Source organism: Chiloscyllium plagiosum, chromosome 24 (genome assembly GCF_004010195.1).
Source record: "Chiloscyllium plagiosum isolate BGI_BamShark_2017 chromosome 24, ASM401019v2, whole genome shotgun sequence".
Taxonomy (NCBI): Eukaryota; Metazoa; Chordata; class Chondrichthyes; order Orectolobiformes; family Hemiscylliidae; genus Chiloscyllium; species Chiloscyllium plagiosum.
The window spans coordinates 35,616,404-35,640,594 of NC_057733.1; the positions used below are offsets into that span (position 1 = coordinate 35,616,404).

General features: G+C 40.2%; 1 long non-coding RNA gene across 1 annotated transcript; it reads left to right on the plus strand.

Annotated features, from left to right (window-relative positions):
* Positions 1-325: 325 nt before the first annotated feature.
* LOC122562167 lies at positions 326-23,941 on the plus strand. Its single transcript, XR_006315256.1, has 3 exons — positions 326-464; positions 9,637-9,690; positions 23,411-23,941. It is a non-coding gene; the product is annotated as an uncharacterized LOC122562167 (long non-coding RNA).
* Positions 23,942-24,191: the final 250 nt, after the last annotated feature.

The following is a 24,191-nucleotide window of genomic DNA, read 5'->3' on the forward strand; positions in this document are numbered from 1 at the left end:
ATAGGTCAAGCCAGACAGAGAACAGCCAGGGAATTCCTAGAGTCATGGCATTCATCCACAAACTCCATCAACAAACACATCGACCTGGACCCAATATACCAACCACTACAGCGGACAGCTGAAACTGACAACCGGAAGCGGCAGGGACAGACCACTATAAACATCAAAGAAGCGCTTCGCAGGAGGCTCCCAAGCACTGATGATGTCTCCTAGCCAGGGGACGAAACGTTTGCAACAAAAACTTCCAGCTCGACGAACAGAACCACAACATAGATCACATCTACCGCTCTGCCCTCATCAATCCTCTTTGTTACTTCCTCAAAAAACTCAATCAAGTTTGTGAGACATGATTTCCCATGCACAAAGCCATGTTGACTATCCCTAATCAGATTGTAAAGAAAAACATGTAAGATTTGTGCTTCCGTGGAAAGCATGTTTCGGGCGATGGGATTACGTTTATAGAAGTGAGTCAGTTCTTTTTTTAACACTAATATGTGCAAAACTTATCCAAACTTATGTCTGTTGTCTTGTGTTGATTTAAGTACCATGGTGCCCAGGAAATGAATGCTTTCCTGTATGATGTGGCTTTAAAGTTTAATGGAGTGGTGATAATTCTTGAGATTTGATGATTTCTTCTAATTCTGCTTTTGTGAGAGTCCAATACTGCCCAAATATTATCACAAAGACAGATGGTATTGTTATCAGGTGATTGCACAGCTTATAAAGGAGTTAGTGAGACTGAAAAAGAGGTCCCTGACAATCAAAACGTAGAAATCTCAAAAGCCTGTGGAAAAAGAAAATGTTATGTTCAGGCTGTCTGTCCTGTGTATATACTAAAGACCTGAAATTTGTACACATGATTTACTTAGTATATTTCTGCTTTCAACATAAATGGTTTAGAATCTATCGTCATTTGTGTCTGTGTCAGTACACATTAGAGAATAAGTTGTTTCTTTTTGTTTACTTTTCAGGGGATCGCATGAATAAATATGAAGTTTTTTTAATCCTCAATTTTTAACTTAATCCTCAATTTAACCAGGCTCTCTTGAATTAACAGGGAGTTAGTTTACTAATTGCTAAATGAAAGAAGAATTAGTAACACCGCATACATACATGCAGATTAGAAATGAGATGAATCCAAAAAGATATAAGTTTGAAACAAAACTGACCAGTCTCTGAATTGTTTGTGAAGGCTGGATAGTTCAGTGTTATGGCCATTGAAAATGAAGTCATTACCAGCACTGATGTTGGTAGTTGAACTTTCAATTTTTATATTCTTTGCTTTGAACGTTGATTGAAATGCTTGTCTTAATTGTCTTCGGCAGTAATTGATTGGCAGCACTCAGAGTGAGAGAGTCTTCACTTGTTTCATCTGGAGGATTGGTGTGCTTAACTGGTTGTTCTCAGAACTGTGAGCCTCACAACAAATTAGTGCACACACTAAGACATTAGGCCACGAACACACATCCCAGGATTGAATTCTATTTTTAAATCCTGTCCCTGTGTGTTCTTGAATGGGGGAATATGCAGTTATATCTCTTATCCAGACTGCTGTCATTTCTTTACTATCATGGTCACAGTATGAGACAAACTAGGAGTTACAAATTCAATCTGAGTGCATTTTCTCCCTTTGAAGTTTCTTTGACACCTTATCAACTGTGACATTCCAGAATAGCCATTAGATTTACAGTCACAGTCAACTTTAGGTGTTTGTCCTTTTTTCTAAAACTTAAAATCTAAAAAATGTAATTAAAGGTTGATAGGTCCAGATGTTATCTGGGTTTTATTAACCATGCTCATGCCAAACACATGAGAGGTATCCCTCTTTCATCAATAACCCTCTCTTATCAATAACTTTCCTCTCAGCTGGTAGTTAAAAAAAACCTACGACAAAGTTTTGAAGAACAGGGGAGTTATCCCCATTGTCCTGGTCAATATTTATCTCCCAATCAACATCAAAGACAAGTTATCTGATATTTTTCACATTGCTGTTTGCAGGGAGTTTTCTCCGTGCAAATTGACTTTGTTTCTTATATTACAACAGTTCCTTCTGAGACTTAAAAGCACTTTGAGAGGTCTGGTAGTCCATGAAAAGCAGTGCTTAAATACAAGATTTTGTTTTGTGTGTGGGTTAACAGTTGAGTCAGGTCACCTCTCATTTCACCAAAATGGGAGTGACAGCAGCAGCAGTGGTATGGATAGCACCATTTCACTTAAAGCAGAAGTGTAAAGACAAATCATGAAAGATCAAAGTGAAAGGAACATTTTAGAGGTAGCAAGAATGGTTCAATGTCTGAAATCTAACTAAAACATTGAGGCAGCGGGAAAAAATGACTTCTGTAAGGCTTTTCCTAATCATTTGCTTCAGGTATGTCAATAGAACCCCAAAGAACTAGCCATTATTGTGAAGTTTTTGCTAATTTTCCAGTGAAGATACATTGGATAAATGTCAGAACCCCCCACAAATACTCAAAGTGAAGGGTATAAAAGGACTTGGGTACTAGGGTGGCTCAGTGGCTAACACTGATACCTCATGGCGCCAGGGACTTTGGGTTCAATTCTAGGCTGTTTGTGTGGAGTTTGCATGTTCTCCCCCATGTCGGCATGGGTTTCCTTTGTGTGTTCCAGTTTCCTCCCACAGTCCATAGATGTGCAGACTTGTTGTATTGGCCATGCTAAATTGCCTCATAGTGTTCAGGGATGTGCAGGCATGGTGGATTAGCCATCAGAAATGTAGGGGTATAGGTGCAGGCATGGTGGATTAACCATGGGAAATGTAGGGTTATAGACGTATGGTAGGGGGGTGGAGTCTGGGTGGAATGCTGTTCAGAATGTCAGTGCAGACTCAATAGGCTCTTTCCACACTGTAGGGATTGTATGAAATGACCCCGCATTAATCTGAACAAGTCTTCAAGATCATTCTGTTTTCTTGAAGATGCTTAATTTGAATGATCTGTAATTGAAATTGTGGATAAAAATATTTAATTAACTAAAAATACTCATTATTTTTCAAATGGAGTGGTGTTGAATTAATAGCAGTAAATAAATCAACAGATCTAAATAGAAATTGTTTCTCAGCTGGACTATTAGAATGGGAATTTGGAAAATCAGCATTTTCCCTTGGAAGGAAATTGGAGAAAGGGAGTGCAGGATGAATTGCCTTGGATCAATTCAACTTCTGGCTGATTGCAAAGAAGCCAAAACTGGAGTGCTTGCTCTCGAACACTTGCACCCTATTGGCTGAAATAGAATAGGAGCAACGCTGGCATAAGATTAAGATTCATTTTCTTGTCATATTTTGGCTGGTAGTTTCCTTGCTGCTATTGTTCAAATGCATACATCATTCATCAAAGAAGGATGGATGTGTGAATTATCTCCAACATTGTCACTGAGCAAGCCATTGGGGAATGTGAGGGAAATCTGGATTGATGCCTTCCTCTGATTTTCCCTCCAATGCAGCATGATCCAAAGGATCTCATGCCTCCGAGAACAGGAAAACAAGATGCAATGATTTACAGTGTAAAGGCCATGTGAGGCACACCAATGTCTCACATTGTGTCAAGGAATCCAACTTCCTCATTACAGTTTATAATATCCTCTGGGGAATTGGTTTAGCTCAGTTGGCAGGATTGTCGGTTTTCAGAGCAGTATGATGCCAACAGCGTGGGTTCAATTCCCATCATGGGTTTGAGGTTACCATGAAGGACTCTCCTTCTCAACCTCGCCTCTCGCCTGAGGTCTGGTGGCCCTCAGGTTAAATCACCATCAGTTGCTTCTCTCTAATGAGAGAGCAGCCCCCGTGGTCTGGTGACACAACAACATATCCTTTGACATAACTGATTTCTAATGCTATATCAATTTAATAAGAACATGGTAGAAATATTAAATGAAATGTTGGTTAAAAAAAGGTGGAATTACTCAGAATAAGCTCCATTTAAGCCACGTCAACCTTACCCTGGAAATGGAGGCTAAAGGTCAGGTCCTACTGGCTGCCTCATTTGACTCACCACAGTCCGATTGCCAGTTTGAGACCCTTCTTCCTGTTTTCTGATATTGTTGCCACCCCTTTTAAATCAAGCATCAATACTGCTCTTCTGAAAATAAATTATCCTTTACCTTCTCTGTTTTCGCAAACCAGCCCCTGGGTATACTGATATACTGTTCAGGGTATTGTTTAACAGCAGCACATTGGATGGCACTGTTCCCTCACAGTGCCAGGGACCTGGGTTCGAACCCAGCCTCGGGCGACTGTGCAGAGTTTGCACATTCTCCCCATGCCTGCATGAGCTTCTGCTGGGTGCTCTGGATTCCTCCCACAGTCCAAAGATATGAAGGTTAGGTGGATTGGCCATGCTAAATTGCCCATAGAGTGCAGGGATGTGCAGATTCTATGGGATGATAGATATTTGCACTGTAGGGATTCAATTATAGGGCCAGAAACCCAGAGACCAAGTTTTCAAATCACAGCATAACAAATTAGGAAATTGATAGCAACAAAGTGATTCTAATTGCTTACCTGAAACCAAGTCATGGAAAAATTGAAATATTTGACACAGCAAAGGCCACTTTTCTTCTTGGAATCAAATCTCAGCAACTGTTTGATTAGGCTGGAAAAGATGGATTCAACCTTGGTGTTGTGTTTAAACCTGACCTGTAATGTTCACACCTTCAATCCGTAACAATAAGACCATAAGAATAGAAGATGGCCGTGCAGAAGTAGGCTATGCAGCCCATTGGGTCTGCTCTGCCATTCAATGAGATCATGATGAATATGATAATCCTTAACTCCATTTTCTTGCTTGTTCCCCACAACACCTGATTCCCTTACTGTTTTAAAATGTACATATCTCAGTTTCGGATTTTCTCTGCCATAAAGAATTCCACACATTCAGTATCCTCTGAGAGAAGAAATTTCTCCTTATCTCTGTCTTAATTGTGCAGGCCCGTATTCTGAGATCCTGCCTTCTGGTCTTTGACCGTCTCGTATGAGAAAACAACCTTTCCTCAAATAGTCTGTCACGTCCCTTAAGAATCTTACATGTTTCTATCAGGTCTTCTCTCAATCTTTTAAACTCGAATGACTACAGGCCCAACTTACTAAACCTCACCTCATTAGAAAATCCTTCCATACTCAGAGTCAATCTAGTGAATCTTCTCAAAACTGCCTCCAATATATCTTTCCTTAGTTTTCAGACCCAAAACTATTCTCACATTTGTACCTTGTATAGAATTAGTAAGATTTCCTACTTTTATACTCCATACTCTTTGAAATAAAGGCCAACATTTCATTTGCCTTCCCTATTAACTGCTGAACTTGAATGCTGGCTTTTAGTGATTCATGCACAAAGACTCCCATATCTCTCTATTCTGCAGTCTTTCTCCATTTAAATAATATTCAGCTCTCCTATTACTCTGATTAAGTCCATAAGCGCACATTTTCCTGCCATTATATTCTACCTGCTCGATGTTTTGCCCTCATTTAACCTGTTTGTATCCCTTTGTAGAGTTTATGTGTCAATCTCACCACTTGCCTTCCCAATTATTTTGTGTCCTCTGCAAATCTGGTGATAGTTGTAAATAATTGTGGTCCCAGTCCTTTACTACAGCTTGCCACCTCTGGAATATTCCCCGTATTTTTCTAGGCTTTTCACTCCTGAGTCTATAATACCCAGTTTCATCATATCAAGGACTGACTTGTCAACTGTTTTCCCTGTCAAAATTTTCCTTTACCATGCTTACAATTTTTAGCTACATGAGATCTCTGATCGAAGTTTCATTTCGGACAAAATCCAATTGGCTTTATTAATTTTGAATTTGAATAGAAAATCTGGACCTCTTATCTGTTAGTGGATTGACCCAAGACTCCTTATCATGGTTTTAAAACAGCAAAATTCAACAATATGTTCAACCAGTACTTTCTACCTCTCTGGTATTCAACAAATATTTATTGTCTACTTCCATCATTCCACAATTAGTGAGATCTTGTCGTTGTGGGTGAGTGATGACTGGAGTAGATTAGAAAGCTATGTAGCCTTATTTTGCTTTATTTCAAATCTTATCAGTTTGTCCATTACTGATTTAGAGAGTCCTGTGCACAGTTGTCAATATCTCTATCACGATGCCTGAAAGTCTGTATGCAAGTCCAACCTGCCCGGGATCTGTGTCATAACATCTGAGCAGGTAGATTAAAAAGATATTGTTCTTCGTGGCCATTCTCCGCCAATGTTCCCTCTAAACTGTGCAGCTGCACAAGCCACTGGGAAATGCTGATCCATTGAGTTCTACTTCTGAAAACCACTGTCACATACGGACTTCAAAGGTCCATGCAGCAGAAAAAATAATTATAGGGAAAGTTGTTCTCCACTATTATATCTCTCACAATCTGGGAATCTTTGCAGAAACCATCTCTTTTTTTAATCATTACTTTGCTCTTTTAAAATTCTCCTAAAAATGCCAAGCCTTTTCTCTCTCTGTTCCCCTCAAATCCCTCGCCCAAATCTTCCTGTCTTCTGCTCAGCATTTTCACTTTCTCCTTATCATTGACTCTGGGATATAGAACATAGAAGAATACAGCGCAGTACAGGCCCTTCGGCCCTCGATGTTGCGCCGATCCAAGCCCACCTAACCTACATTAGCCCACTATCCTCCATATGCCTATCCAATGCCCGCTTAAATGCCCATAATGAGGGAGAGTCCACCACTGCTACTGGCAGGGCATTCCATGAACTCACGCCTGGTAAACCTCCTCTGCACCCATTCCAGTGCCTCCATATCCTTCCTATAGTATGGCGACCAAATTGTCTACTTCCATCATTCTAATTGATGCTATTTTCTGTTATAGCTCAATTCCAAATACACACAGTGCATTTTCTCAGTGCATCATTATAGAGTCCCACTTATGTTTCAATATTGCATACTGTCCAGTCCATTGTGTACCCTGTATTTGTAAAGCATTGCCCACCGTAACATGCTCCTTACCTAACAAGTAGTTGCACAGCTAGGGGGAGAAGTTGGTTTCTTCTTAATCATTATAAATCTGACACTGAATTGATCAGTGATTTGTAATAGGTGAGTAAAATGCCTAAAATGCAGTTTTGACCAATAAGAAAATGATCTCTTGCACACATTGCCCTTCTTAAAGGCCACTTATGATTTAATCCTTATATGGCAAAATGGCAGCACTTTTGTGAAAAAGCAGGGATTGAACAGCCTTCTGTGGTACAGCCAGATACACTGCAGCTGGGAACCTTTTGCTGAATGAATCACATCAAGTTAGAGCTGGGTCTGGCAATTCCAGCTAATAATCTCATAAATAACATAGCTAGGATTCCTGAAAAGTTTCAGAGGGAGATGAAGTAATTCAGTTTCCTGCAATTTATTGGTACACGTCTTTTTCTTTCTAACTCGATGGGGCAAGAGATGGAAAATTAAATACTTTACAGGAAATAAACTGAATAGATTCTCAATAGCTGGAACTATTCAGTGCACTTCCCATCTGCAGTCCTCAAAACTTATTTTAAAATTCTTGGAAATTGTTGAGGGGCATATAACAATGGATCACCAAGGGATATAATTTGAGGTGGAAGGACATACTAAGTATAGTTTTCAGAAATTGGTGCAGGGACCCATTTCTGTTTCTCATTTATTATAATGACTTGGATTAAGGTGTTTGACATAAACTTGCCAAATGTGTAAATTATATCACAGCTGGAGAGGCAGAGGAACATGAGGAGGAGGCTTTTGAACTAGAAAATGAGGCCAATGCAGATGCAAAGGACCAAATAGCCTCCTTCTGTGATGTAATCATCTAACTACTTTATCATTTTATATTGGCTGTGAAATTTATTATGGTCAAGTGCAGATTGGATGGAAAATGGAAAGCACTATGATTCCATAACTCTACCTAGGACTGAGAGATTAGAGAAATGTGAACTATCTCAGGATGGGCACGGTGGCTCAGTGGTTAGCGCTGCTGCCTCACAGTGCCAGTGACCTGGGTTTGATTCCAGCCTCGGATGACTGTCTGTATAGAGTTTGCATATTCTCTCTGTGTCTGTGTGGGTTTCCTCCCACAATCCAAAAGATGCGCAGGTTAGGAGAATTGGCCATGCTAAATTGCCCATAGTGTTCAGGGATGTGTAGGTTAGATGCATTAGTCAGGGGTAATATAGGGTGGGTTACTCTTCAGAGGATCAGTGCGGACTTGTTGGGCCAAAGGGCCTGTTTCCACACTGTAGGGATTCTAATTCTAAGATGCGCATGTAGCAAAATTGGAGGAGCACTGTTTAGAATGTTAGGCTTAGCATTAAAATAGAAGAGACAATAATAAAGACAGGTGTTTTGAAATGCAAAAGAATGATGTTTTAATGACTTGAGGAGGAATCTGATACTGAAAAACTAGTTGCCGAAGCTTTCTAATTATTTATTGTAGGCTTGAGTATAAAAAGTACCTCAGTATGTGAAACTTAAACTAAAAACACCTTCTGTTAAATCTGATTGCACAATTGGCCAGCACATGGTGAACAATTCTGAGTGTGCAAACAACTACATTAACAACCAATTTATGATAATCAGTTGAGCCATAACGTAACTAAGTTAAACTTCCCCGACTTCCTAGTTAGATTCCTACATACACCCAGCTCTGCAAAACAAAAGAATTTGTGTAAGCTTTGCATCTTTTTTGAAATGCATAGGAGATTGGGGATCTGTAGTTCCCTACTGGTAATGTAGTAATGCCAGGGCCAATCAGAATTGACTTGCCAACTACTCAGGATTATAGTGGTGCTGGAAAAGCACAGCAATTCAGGCAGCATCCGAGGAGCAGGAAAATCGACGTTTCGGGCAAAAGCCCTTCATCAGGAATAGAGGCAGAGTGCCTGCAAGGTGGAGATGCTGACTGAACTGCTGTGCTTTTCCTGCACCACTCTAGTCCAGAATCTGATTTCCAGCATCTGCAGTCATTGTTTTTACCTTGCCAACTACTCAGCATCCTTTTCTCCTGTAACATAAACTGTCATGTTCATTAGAAATTTCACATTCTTGCAACCGTCCCAATCAGTGCAAGATGAAAAGCGTTTCAGCAATGTCCAAAATAAACCTGTTGGACTATAACCTGGTATCGTGTGACTTTTAACTTTGACCACACCAGCACTTCCACATCAAATTATGTATGACCAAGCCACCATTTGTGAACATGGAGAAAGTGAGGACTGCAGATGCTGGAGATCAGAGTCAAGAATGTGATGCTGGAAAAGCACAGCAGGTCAGGCAGCATCTGAGGAGCAGGAGAATCGATGTTTCAGGCATAAGATTCCTGATGAAGGGCTTACACCTGAAACGTCAATTCTCCTGTTCCTCAGATGCTGCCTGACCTGCTTTGCTTTTCCAGCACCATGCTCGACACCATTTGTGAGCATGACAAATACACAAAATGTAATGGGGCAGTGAAATTGAAGACTAGAAGGGCCAAATGATAGCAAGGAAATGTCAGTAAATGGTATAAATGGAAATGGTAATGGTTTTGATAAGAATACTCAAAGCAGAAGCACAGAATTGTACGTTAGTGACTGTAAAACATTTTGGGATATCAGGTGATACGGAAAGTGCTATATAAATGTAAATCTTTCTTTCTTTAAGGGAGGACAAAGCCACCCAGAGATGGAGGGGAAGACCCAGTTGTGAAGAATGAAGGTATGATGGAGAAATTAAAGCAATATTTTTCCTCATCTTTACAGATGATGGCATAATTGAGATTAAAGCAAGAAATGGAGATAATGTAGAAATTAGGCATACAGATAATATAGAAACAACATTGTTCTAAAAGAGCTAGCAATAAAGTCACTGGCCCTGGCTTGTCCCTTGGACTGCAGAGGACAATCAGAAAGGATCAAAACGCACCTTCTCAAACCCACGAGAACATACAAACTGCATCAGGGAACGGGAGATTGGGCAATGTTTCACTCTGAATAAGAAGGGAAAGATGGATAAACCTGACAGCATGCAACCAGCCATAATAACATCAATGATGGGCCACTCTGAGAATCTCTAATGAGAAATCAAATAAACCAGCATGAACAAATCAAGAATCAATCAAGGACTGGCAGGCATAAGTTCAAAATGAAGTGGGTTGGGCGCATTCAACAACACCTTTTGAAGATGCAACCAACTCAATAAAAAGAATGAATTTGATGTAATGCGCATAATGATTTAGAAGGAGTTCAATAAGGTGTCCAGTGGGAGCATTATTACACAAGGGCAGGTTTACAGTACAGGAGGTCAATGATTTACAAATATCCAACTTATGAATGCATGCACTTGCAAGCACAATCTATACAGGATGTAATTTTAACATCATGACATATGAACATCTCTGTCTTAACCCTGCTGCAATGATCCAGTGAGTCTCAATGCAAGCTGGAAGAATGGCATCTTATTTTTCACGTGGGGATGCTGCAGCCTTCAGTTCAATAATACCTAGTTCAATAATTTTAGAACCTAAATACCTTCCTCCATGTCCTATACCGACCTCCACACCCCAGGCCCTGGAGCTACTTTCAGCACAGCTAACCCACTTTCACCTACTTATAGTCCCCACTATTGGCTTTTCTTTCTTCCTGGTTTACCATTATCATCCCTGTATTCACCTAATTGGCCTAACCATTTTTCTTACCCTCTGGACTCCATCTCCATCTATAACTTACTCCTTTTCCATCACTTCACAACACCCCCTGTCTTCAGCATATGTATCACCTTTTCCTAGCTGCTCTCAGTTCTGAAGAAGGATCACAGGACTCAAAACATTCGCTCTGCTTTCTGTCCACAGATGTTACCAGACCTGCTGAGTTTCTTCAGAAATTTCTTTTCTTTCAGATTTCCAGCATCCGCAGTTCTTTGGTTTATTACAAAGCTTTTTGTCAGGCACTGTAGTCCAACATGTGTACAAATTGATTTGTGAATGGGCTCTAGAACAGAACTTGTTCACAACCTGGGCACTGCCTGTATAAGGAAAAATATGGCAGTATGAATGGCAACTTAATATAGTAAACACAGGGTTAGTATTAATGGGTGTTACTCAGCTCATTGAAAAGTGTGTTCCCAGCAATTAAAGCTAGGCCTGCTTTTGTTTTCAATATATATATAGGGTTCAGGGCAAATAGGATCAGGGGAGAGAACATTGCTGACATTCATTGATGACACTTAAATTTGGCAAATGATGAATACAACTAGAAAACACATCAAGAGGAGCTAGAGAGGTGGGAACATAACGATGACAATTGTAATTCAATGCTGAGACACATAAGAAATGCCGATATGCTATGAATAGCAAAATATAAAAGAACAGGGAAATATAGCAGATTAGGGAGCTCTGGTACCATGGTGTAATGGTTAGTCATAGAGTCATAGACTCGTGTAGTCATAGAGTCATAGAGATGTACAGCATGGAAACAAACGCTTTGGTCTAACTCGACCATGCTGACCAGATAGCCCAACCTAATCTAGTCCCATTTGCCATCACTTGCCCCATATCCCTCTAAACCCTTCCTATTCAGAAGCCCATCCAGATGCCTTTTAAATGTTGCAATTGTACCAGCCTGCACCACATCCTCTGGGAGAACATTCCATACACGCACCACCCTCTGCATGAAAAGGTTGCCCCTTAGGTCCCTTTTATATCTTTCCCCTCTCACCCTAAACCTACGCCCTCTAGTTCTGGACTCCCTCACCCCAGTGAAAAGACTTTGTCTATTTAGACTCTGAATCCAGTAATCTGAGAGTTCAAAACTTGGCAGAACCTGCTGTTAGAAACTACCCACAGAGAACGCAGGATGTGTATTTTTTTAAGGTGCAACTGGAAGTGGATATAGACCAAGAAAAGCATAAAACCTGGAACACAAAATATGTAGTCAAAGAGGTGGAAATGGCGGAGGAGTTGAACAAAGACTTTGCATCAGTCTTTCCAGTAGAAAACACTAATAGCATTTGAAAAAGACTAAATGTTCCAGCAATAAAGTTTCAACTTTGATCTCCAGCATCTGCAGACCTCACTTTCTCCTACACAAAATATGTAGTCAAAGAGGTGGAAATGGCGGAGGAGTTGAACAAAGACTTTGCATCAGTCTTTCCAGTAGAAAACACTAATAGCATTTGAAAAAGACTAAATAACCAGTGGGCAAATGGGAGAGAGGAAATAAATACAGTAATTATCAATAAACAAAAGTACTCAGGAAAAAGTGGGCCTAAGGGCAATTTGTCCCCGGACCTGATGGGATGCATTCCAGAATATTAAAGGAAGTAGTCACGGTTGTACTGGTAATAATTACTTGTAGTAATCTTCCAAGCATTCTTAGTATCAGGAAAAGTGCCAGAGGATTGCAAAACTGCCAAAGTAACATCCTGATCAGGGAAGTGAATGTGCAATAGCCAAGTTTGTGGATGACACTAAAAGAGGTGGGAAGGCAAGTGGTGAAGATGACACAAAGGACCTGGTGAAGAATACACAGGTTAAGTAAGTGGGCAATGAATTGGAATATAATATGGGAAAATGTGAGCGAATGTATTTGGCAGGAAGAATAGAGGAGCTGAATGTTGTATAAATGGAGAAAGACTGAAGAAAGCTACGGCACAGAGGGATTTGGGAGTCCTCATGTATGAATCACTAAAAGCTAACATCCAAGTTCAGTGAGTAATAGGAAAGGAAAATAAAATATCGGCCTTTATTTGAAAAGGAAAGGAGTATAAAAATAGAGAAGTCTCTTTAAAACTGTACAAGGCATGTGCCAAACTGGATCTGGAATACTGTGAACAGTTTTGGTTCCCATATCTAAGGAAAGATATATTGGCATTAGAGGCAATCTAGAGAAGGTTCACGACGTTGACCCTGTGTATGGAGAGATTTTCTTATGATGAAAAGGACATCCAAGGTTAGGGCCTAAATTCTTTGGAGATTAGAAGAATGGGTGGAGAGCTTATTAAAAAAAACAAGATTCTTTGGGAACCGACAGGATAGGTAAAGAAAGGTCATTTCTCCTGTAGGAGAGTCAAGGAGAGAGAGCATATCCTCAGAGTAAGGGAGCACTGATAGATGAAGAGGAATTTATTATATGGGGGGGGGGTGGGGGGGGAAGGGAAGTAAATCTGTGAAATTATTTTACCACAAGGAACTCTTGAGACAGGATTATCAAGTCTATTCAAGGTTGTAACAGGCAGATTTTTAATCAATAAGGGAATCACAGATTATGGGATAAAAGTGAAATTGAGGATTCTTCGATAATTTATAATCCCATTGAATGGCCAAATGGCCTATTGCTGCTCTTACATTGTACAGTCTTATGCAATAATAAAGAGATATTTCGGGTGCCCCACTATAGGTGGGATTTTAAAGCCATGGAAAATGTACAGTGAAAATTTAATGGATTTGTTTTGAAATGATGAAGAGTTTGATAAAATGAATAAGGTGAAGATTACTTTCTCCAACTAGTAAAGAGTGATAAGGACCATCTATTTAACACTGTCATGAAGAAAGGGAGGAAAACATTTCGGAGAAATTCCTTGATGCAAAGAATTGCTGAAGCATGAAATTCTTTGCATTCGAAAATAGTCGAGCCAGAGCCCACTGCATACTTGAGGAGAAAAGCAGATAAACATTTGAAATGAAGTAAGAAGAGGGACTAAGGGGAGAGATCTGGGTAATGAGACTAGGATTGCTAACACATTGACTAGCCAGATGATGTCATTTAATTCTGCATGATAATGTGACATCTGTTGAAGTAACTATGAGCAAAGTTCAGAGATCAAAGACACAAGTAAAGTTTAAATAATCAATATATTCAGTCACTTTGGGCCAAAGTTCATCAAAGTAAATATAATGCTGAACTATAATCATGTACATATGGAGAGAGTCATGATTGGACTACAATAATGTAGACAGAATACATCTTCAATGCTTCATCTAATTCTGGAGACCAAGTCTCACAAAAGGACATCCAAGGTTAGAGGCAGTGCAGAGAAAAACCACAGGCATAAGTCCAAGACTGGGATTTTAACTCAAAAGGATGAGTGTCTGGCAGGAAAGAAGGGCTCCTGCCTGAAACATCGATTTTCCTGCTCCTCAGATGCTGCCTGACCTGCTGTGCTTTTCCAGCACCACTCTAATCTTGACTCTGATCTCCAGCATCTGCAGTCCTCATTTTTGCCTAGGAATAGAAATTAGGGCAGCTAAAGACCATGAATTTATGGAAATAATTATTTTATTATATTCAATAGATATTGCAAACAAGCTGAATTTGCATTTTCTGATGAATTTGACACGTACTGATGTGTGACTGCAATTTGGAACCCTAGAAGCACTATGGACATTTTTCACCAGCAATTCTAAAGCATGTTTTTTTTAAAAGGAGCCAAAATAGGCAAAATTTGTTGTTGATGTAAATTAAATAGCTGCAAAGAAACCATTTTAAACTATAATTGCATTTGAAAGCAGGACTGAGATTCTCATCTATGTCAATGAGCTATGGTACCTAAGCATACTAACCTGGATTCAAGGATTAATATGCTTTGTTGGTCACAGCCAAAGAACTATCTCTTAGTCACCCCTTGTAGGTAAAGGAATGATGTCACTCTGAGTCCTTTAAGCCAACTCGCCTGCAAGCCAGACAAGAGGAAATAGAATTAGAAAAGGACTCTCTCTCATCCTGGATGCTCGAATTCAGCCATGGCTGAAAGAAATCAGAACAATTTCAAAAGGTGATTGGGAGGCTATTTGCAGATAAGGGGTCGGTTGGGAAGTGGGAGGCCTTTAAAAATCAGATAATGAGAGTTCAAAGACAGTATGTTCCTGTTAGTGTGAAGGGCAAGACTGATAGGTGTAGGGAATGCTGGATGACTCGAGAAATTGATGCTCTGGTCAAGAAAAAGAAGGCATTTGTCAGCAGGAGTATACTTAAGAGGGAAATCAGGAAGGCAAAAAGGGGACATGAGATAGCATTGGTAAATAAAGTTAAGGAGAATCTGAAGATATTCTGTAAGTACGTTAAGGGCAAAAGCGTAACCAGGGAGAGAATAGGGCCCCTTAAAGATCATCAAAGGTCTATGTGTGGAACCACATGAGATTGGTGAGATACTAAACAAATATTTCGCTTCAGTATTTACTGTGGAGAAAGACATGGAAGTTGAGGAATTGGAGAAATAAAGAGTGATGTCTTCAAAAGAGTTCATTTACAAAAAAATGAGGTGCTGGATGTTTTAAAATGCACAAAGATAGATAAATCCCTGCAAACTCATCAGATGCTTCCCAGACCTTTGTGGGAAGCTAGGAAAGAGATTGCTGGGTCCCTTGCTGAGATATTTGTATCATCAACAGCCAAAGGTGAAGCACCAGAAGACTGGAGGTTGGCCAATGTGGTGCCATTATTTAAGAAAGACTGTAAGAAAAATCTGGGATTCTATAGACTGATGAAAACCTTACGTTGTTGGTGGGGATTCAGAGGAACAGGATTTATATTCATTTGGAAAGGCAAGGGCTGACTAGGAATAGTCAACATGGTTTTGTGGAATCTTGTCTCACTAAGTTGATTGTGTTTTTTCAAGAGGTGACAAAGAAGACTGATGAAGGCAGAGTGGTAGACCCCATTGCCCATATGGACTTCAGCAAAGCGATCGACAAGGTTTTACATGGTAGACTGGTTAATAAGGTTAGATTAAATGGGAGCCAGGGGAAGCTAGCCAGTTAGATACAAAATTAGCTTGAAGGTAGGAGACAAAGGGTAGTGGTAGAGGTTTGTTTTTCAGACTGGAGCCATGTGACCAGTGGTGTGCCCCAAGAATCGGTGCTGGGTCCATGGCCTTTCGTTAATTATATAAATGATTTGGATGTGAATATAGGAGGCAAGGCTAATAAATTTGCAGATGACACCAAAATAGGTGGTGGATTGGACAGTAAGGAAGATTATCTCAGAGGACAATGAGACTTTGATCAGCTCGGCCAATGGGCCGAGGATTGGCAGATTGAGTTTAATTTAGATAAATGTGAGATGTTGCATTTTGGTAGGGCAAATGAAGGTAAGACTTATACAGTAAATCGTAGCGCCCTGGGAAGTGTTCGGAACAAAGAGACTTAGGGGTGCAGGTGCATAATTCCTCAAAACTGGCGTCGCAGGTAAACAAGGTTTTGAAGAAAACGTTTGGCGCATCTGCCTTCATTGGTTAAAACACAGAGTGTACGAGTTGGGACACCATGTTGCAGCTGTACAGGATATTGGTGAGGACACTTTTGGAATACTGTGTACAATTCTGGTCACACTTCTATAGGAAAGATTTTGTTAAACTTGAGAGTGTGCAGAAAAGATTTATAAGGATGTTGCCGGGATTGGAGGGTTTGAGCTGTAGGAAGTAGCTGAATAGACTGGGGTTCTTTTCCCTGGGGTTTTGGAGGATGAGAAGTGACCTTATCGATGTTTATAAAATCATGTGGGTCATGGATAAGGTGAGTAGCCAAAGTTCTTTTTCCTAGGGTGGGGGAGTCCAAAACTAGAGGGCATAGCTTTAAAGTGAGAGGGGAAAGATTCAAAAAGGACCTTACGAGTAACATTTTTACACAGGAACATATATGGAACAAGCTACCAGAGGATGTGATGGAGGCGGGTACAATTACAACATTTAAAAGGCAATGGATACATTGAGTATATGAATGGGAAGGGTTTAGAGGAATATGGGTCCAATACTGGCAAATGGGACTAGGTCAGATTAAGATGAGGTGGACCGAAGGGTCTGTTTCCAGAGTCTCAATCAACTTACAAAATTAAGAATCTTTAAATCAAGTGTATAACTACCAACATCAGTGCTACCAGTAAATTCCATTGTGATCGTTACAATGTTCAGAGACTGAATGTATCTTTTTTTTAAGAACTTTTATCTTTTTGGGCACACCTTTTATTTCTAATTGGTGCACATGCATTACTGAGTCTTACAGTTAGTAGTTCATAAATTCATTCTTTGTTAACTCAAGAAAGCCTGGTTAAACTGAATCATTCTAAAACAGCAGTTTATTTGGGAGAAAGGTATCCATAAAAGAAAGGATTTGTTTTTAAATCAATCTTGTTGCAACCAGGCAGGAGGAGGTGAATAAAGAAAGAGAGTTAATTCATCTCTCCTCATCCGGGAGCTTAATAATTTGGGGTATCCATCCTGGAAGCATAACAACTTGGAAAACCTTGCCCTGGTTCTGGTTGTAACAATCCACATCAACCCAAGAGGTAATTCTGTTGTGAATTTTTAGCTAGTTTTCGAGATACTTGAGCAGTAGAGACAGCCAGCTGTGCAAAACAAACCATAAAGTTAAGTTTATGATCAGATAACTGAATGGTTTTGAGGAGGAAATCAATAATTGCGTGGTATTCAAACTATCAGCAAAATGATCTGAATGTCAACTGTGTTCAGACCAAACAACTGCATGTTTTACCTTAGAAGTAAGAACACCAACAAATGGCTGAAGCACTAGTCTAGAATGTTTCAGCACTAGTCACTAAACCTAAAAGCTTTTATTTAAAATAGTCTGGCAGTGTCCTGTACAGTCACACTCCAAATTACAGTTTAAATTTACTTCAAATTACAACCTAGGATACCACAATACATCTGTTTAATATAAGTCTTTGTTGTAATCAGTTCAGGCACATTGCCAGAGGGATAGCAAACAGAAAAACGGCAGCTTTTAAAAGTCTTCAGCTCCACCCACTTCCACTAGCAAAATTACCTACAGAACAAGCAAAGAACATTGATTCATTACCCTTAAGGACCTGCACCAAACATTCACTCTCAAAGTAAAATCAAGTATTGTACTTTTGCTGATACTGTGGACATTAGATTCCCTTTATGCAATGAGCTCCCTCAACTTCTTTCAAACCTACTTTCTTTTCATTAATGTAACTGTCACTTTTACTAGCAGTTTGGCTTTGCCAATACAAGGTTCTCTGCTCTTGGGCTCAGACATGGATCAGTTTACTATAAATCAACTCTCATGCATGGAGAATCACTGAACTCAAATGAAAGAGAGCACAGTGCAACTCCCAAGTATTTATGTCCCTGACTTTTCAAGAGCCAGATACAGGCTCCACCCAGCATTTGAAGCACCTCATTCTAATTCCATGTCCCATGTTGTGAGTTCAATTCAATTTAAAAGCTGTCATTCAGTTTAGATTTTCAAAACGAATGGCACCCAGAGATGGTGCCTTTATCTAGAGGGCAGTGCCCAGCAAAAGACATAAAATGGGAGGAGGTAAACGTTTCAAATTTGGGATAGAAATAGGATTCCGATACTGGAGGTTTTGTCACAAGGATGGAAAGGAATAAGACTGTTGCACTGGTTTTATCCCTGACAGGAAGATCAGAAAATTATCTTTCCTGTACAGTTTTCAAATCCTAGGGCATAATTATGTGAACACTTATTTTTGTTTGGCAATTTCTGCATGTCAGGGTTTTCTTAAATTAAAACCTATCTCTCTCCTGATGAATTAGTTGGGAAAGGTAGAGCATAGTCAATGTAAGTAGACCAGAATTTCGAGATAGAGCAGATTAGCTAACCTTAGAGGAGAAAGTGAGGTCTGCAGATGCTGGAGATCAAAATTGAAACTTTATTGCTGGAACAGCACAGCGGGTCAGGCAGCATCCAGGGAACAGGAGATTCGACGTTTCGGGCACAGGCCCTTCTTCAGGAATGAGCAGAGAGTGTTCAGCAGGAGAAGATAAAAGGTAGGGAGGAGGGACATGGAGGAAAATGAGAGAGTGTTTTGAAGGATTTTAAGACTGAGCTTAATTGCCTATATGCTTTGAGGAATGCTGAGCCAAGATCAGCTGGAGTAGTTCCTGCCACTCAATGAGCATTTATAGTTCATAATCAACCAATATGTGCCTGTTAGTGTAATTTTATCATGTTGATACTGGAGGATAGAGAACATACCTAAGACAGTATTTGGTGTTGGCTTTGTTTGAATCTTATACAGGAACAATTCCTCTGTCTTAAACTGTGGAGTGTGGTGACTTCATTATTTTAGAATTTAACTGTGATCTTCTGATGCCCTAAAGCCTATCCACCATCTACAGGGCACAAGTCAGGAATGTGATCACCACTCACCTGGATGAGGCCAGCTCCAACAACACTCAAGAAGCTTAACACCATCCAGGACAAAGCAGCCACTTGATTGATATCAGTAACTTGTTCAATCTATAAGATGCACTGCAGAAATTAACCAAAGATTGTTGAACAGCACCTTCCAAACCCATGATCACTTCCATCAGATACATGGGGACATCAGACTCTGTAAGAACCTCTCCAAGCCACTCATGGGACCAAAAACTGCTCACAATATTCCAAATGTGATCTGACCAGAGCCTTATATAGCTTCAAATGTTCATCCTTGCCCTTGTATTCTAGCTCTCTTGAATGCTAACACTGCATTTACCTTCCCAACTGCCAAATGAACCTGCCTGCTAACTTTAAGATGGCTCTTAATAAGAATGCCTAAGTTCCTTTGTGCTTCAGATTTCTGAAGGCTTCCCCTTTATTCTTCATAAAAAGTGCATAACCTCACTCTTTCCCACATTGTATTCCATTTTGCCCACTCCACTAGCCTGTACAAGTTTTTCTGCATCCTCCCTGCTTCCTCAGCACTACCTGATCCTCCAGCTATCCACTCATCGGCAAACCTAGCAACAATAGGGACCAAAACTCTTTTATTTTTAAAGAAAGAGGAAATCCAAGATCACAGTTAAATTCTAAAATAATGAAGTCACCACACTCCACAGTTTAAGACAGAGGAATTGTTCCTGTATAAGATTCAAACAAAGCCAACACCAAATACTGTCTTAGGTATGTTCTCTATCCTCCAGTATCAACATGATAAAATTACACTAACAGGCACATATTGGTTGATTATGAACTATAAATGCTCATTGAGTGGCAGGAACTACTCCAGCTGATCTTGGCTCAGCATTCCTCAAAGCATATAGGCAATTAAGCTCAGTCTTAAAATCCTTCAAAACACTCTCTCATTTCTGAAGTATTTCACCTCCTCTCCTCTGATGATAGCACAGAACCAACTCAAATTCCACAGGCACATAGTTCACTACAAATGGTACATGTCTACAAAGCCTGATGAACTCAGTCTGAATGGCATGCATCCATGAGTGCGACAGTTACAGCATTCCCCTTAATTGTCACTGTGGCTAAGGTTAGCTAATCTGCTCTATCTCGAAATTCTGGTCTACTTACATTGACTATGCTCTACCTTTCCCAACTAATTCATCAGGAAAGAGATAGGTTTTAATTTAAGAAAACCCTGACATGCAGAAATTGCCAAACAAAAATAAGTGTTCACATAATTATGCCCTAGGATTTGAAAACTGTACAGGAAAGATAATTTTCTGATCTTCCTGTCAGGGGTAAAACCAGTGCAACAGTCTTATTCCTCTTCATCCTTGTGACAAAGCCTCCAGTATCGGAATCCTATTTCTATCCCAAATTTGAAACGTTTACCTCCTCTCATTTTATGTCTTTTGCTGGGCACTGCCCTCTAGATAAAGGCACCATCTCTGGGTGCCATTCGTTTTGAAAATCTAAACTGAATGACAGCTTTTAAATTGAATTGAATTCACAACATGGGACATGGAATTAGAATGAGGTGCTTCAAATGCTGGGTGGAGCCTGTATCTGGCTCTTGAAAAGTCAGGGACATAAATACTTGGGAGTTGCACTGTGCTCTCTTTCATTTGAGTTCAGTTACTCGCCATAGTATTCCTAGCCTCTGACCTGCACCTGTTGCCACTGTATTCATATGGTGAGTCCAGTTGAGGTTCAGGTCAATGGTAACCCCCAGGATGTTGATAGTTGGAGATTCAGTGATGTTAACACCATTAAATGTCAAGGGCCAGTAGTTAGATTGTCTCTTACTGGAGATGGTCATTGCCAGGCATTTGTCATTTGTCGGCCCGAGCCTGGATATCTTCCAGAATTTGTTACATTTGAACATGGATTATTCCTGTATCTGAGGAGACATAAATGGTGCTGAATATTATGCACTTCTGACATTACGGTGGAGGGACGGTCATTGATGAAGCAGCTAAAGTTGGTTGAACCTAGGTCACAACCCTGAGGAACTCCTGTAGAGATGTCATGGAGCTGAGATGACTGACCTCTAACAACCAAAACCACCATCATAGGTGCCAGTGGAGAGTTTGCCTTCTGATACCCATTGATGCCAGTTTTGCTTAATGCCACATTCGGTCAAATGTAGTCTTGATGTCAAGGGCTGTCATCCTCTCCTCACTTCTATTGTCCATGCTTGAATCAAGGCTGTAATGAGGTCAGGAGCCAAGTGGCCCTGGCAGAACCCAAACTGGGTGTCACAGATTATTACTGAGTAGGTGCTGCTTGATAGCACTGTTGATGACACCTTCCATCATTTTACTGATGATCGAAAGTAGACTGATGGAGCGGTAATTAGCTGGGTTGGATTTGTCTTGATTTTTGTGTACAGGAGATACCTGAGCAATTTTTCATATTGTCAGGTTGATGTCAGTATTGTAACTGCACTGGAAGAGCTTGGCTAGAGGAGCAGCTAGTTGTGGAGCACAAGTCTTCGGTACTATTGCTGAAATGTTGTCAGGTCCGATAGCCTTTGAAGTATCTAGTGCCCTCAACCATTTCTTGATATCACGTGGAGTTAATTCATTTAGTCTTATCACTGACTTCAGTTATAACAGCAATAAGAACACTCTCACTACATTACTGCCCAGGTTTAACTGGGATCTAGTGAACTGACCAGGATTGCTGCTGTCAGTGGCATGCGACATGTGACCCTGTTGCATGTCTCCTTATTGGGCATACTCCCCAGTGATTGAACTGACCATCATAACATGCGCTTAGATAAATACCAGCAGACCAGTCAGCTCTCAGGGAGTCAGGGAGTCTTCCTCCAGCAACCTGTGATCCAGGAAGGAGATTCACACAGGAACAGAAAAAATAGATTTTTTTTCTAAATTACATTTTATTCTTAAGTCTGGCTCAACCAGCAGATTGGTGAGGCCAGGACTATTCTCCTCAGAGAAAAGAAATTTGGAGGCAGATTTAATCGCAGCGTTCAAACTCCCAAGAGGCCTGGACACTGCTGATAACCAGACATTGATGGAAGGGTTGAGAACCAGACAGTTTTGATTCCAGACGGTTCAAGAAGAATCAAAGGCAAACACAAGCAAAATGTTTTTGGACAGCGAGTAGTCAGGACCTGGAATACACAGCCTGAAACTGTGGTGGAGCTAAATGGACCCAACTGTAGCCTTCAAAAGGGAATTGAATAATTATTTGGAGAGGAAGATTTATAGGACCATGTGGCTAAAGAGGAGGGGAGCCACTGAGTTACTCTCGCAGAGAGCTGTCAAACACATGATGGGATGACATGCCTCCATGGACTGAAAGGGATTCAAACCTCAAAATGCATCCATTTGATTTTGAGATTCAAATGTGGCTGGGAGTCTACACAGACAAGAGGGGGTTATAGGGTTACCAGCTGAATCAGCAACACATTTCAATTAAGGGAAACATAACTGGTTTGGAAGTCAAGCTAAATTGTATGCAGTTCTGACAGGCCCTAATCCTAATATTTCACTTGGTTACAGCTGAAAAATTGTTAAATGGCTCTCTCTCTGAAAGAGCTTGTGTGACTATGAGGCAGCATTTGGAGTTTACCCTCAGCCAATGTTATTTTCCTAACTATTTCACAATGCATACAGTCCTAACTTGATTCACTCTTCCCTGTGCTCAATTTGTTCCCACAAAATCCACAAATTTTGGGCTTCTCTTATCTATTCTGTCCAGTACATGCTTTATTTGACTTGTTTCATTGTGAAATAAAATATATGCTATTAATCTTTAAATCTCATTGATCAACTGAAAAGCCTCGGACTTTGGCTTGAGAGAAAACAAGTTGGGATACATTAAAATGTCCATCACAAAGTCACATCAGCTGAAAGAAGCCAAGATCATTTGCAAAGCAATTTCTAAATAATGCAGCTAAAATATCTGCTACGCCCTGAAAATACTGTCCAAGGCTAATTACCTGAACATTGAAATTCATTGTCTGGAAGGTATAGCTTACAATGAGATCTTTAAAAGTCTCTGGGGCTGAGACTTCTCAAATACAGGTATTGTTGGAACAAAGACCTAAGTCAGACACTCATTATGCAACAAGGAGAGCGGAAAAGCCCCCTATTCATGTCAAAGGATAACAGGACAACTCAAACTATAAACCATCAAATTCCTAGTTAGAAAGGTTTCACCCATTGTGAGCCAACAGTTACGATTTGTGCAATGAATTCCCCCTACTTGTGAAAAGCCATGATTATACACTTGTATTTTTCACTTCAGAACGTGGTAATATCGAGAAGAAGAACTCCTCACAGAACACTACATCTCTCTCTCTTTGAAAATGGTCTGTCTGACTCTGCAAAATTGATTAACCAGGAGAGAAAACCATCTATGATTTCACAGTCAAACATGGAAATCTGCACCAAACAGCTACCAGCAGTTGAATTACTGAAGCTGCTCAGCTGCAATCCTAACCCCAGCCCTCAAATAAATTCTTCACCTGAGAACTGTAATTGTTTTTCAATTCCAACTCCCCTCTCTCTCTGCCTTGTTCTGTCTTCTTGCATGCCTGGTACATGTGTGTATGCCACATGACTCGGGATGTGTACAACATTTTAATCAGATTGCAATAAAACTAACTCTTCAATTTTGTTTACCTAGCTTGATTCTACATGGTCTAACTGCACGTTCACAGCATATTGAATTGGGAACTTAAATTCTGTTACACCCAACAGAGGATTGAAGAGAGGAATTTATTTGCACCTACAGGCTTGGTTGTAACACTTGTCAAATAGACACAGATAGTGACTGCTCCTTGCTATGGCAGCTTTTACATGGGCGAAAGTGAGTACTGCAGATGCTGGAGATTAGAGTCAAGATTGGAGTGATGCTGAAAAAGCACAGCAGGTCAGGCAGCATTCGAGGAGCAGGAAAATCGATGTTTTGGGCAAAAACCCTTCATCAGGAATGAGGGCTCATTCCTGATGAGCCACCAGCAACATACTAGAACTTCAAAAGATGTGACTATAATGGTCATCACTAAGGAAAAGGTGCTGAGAAA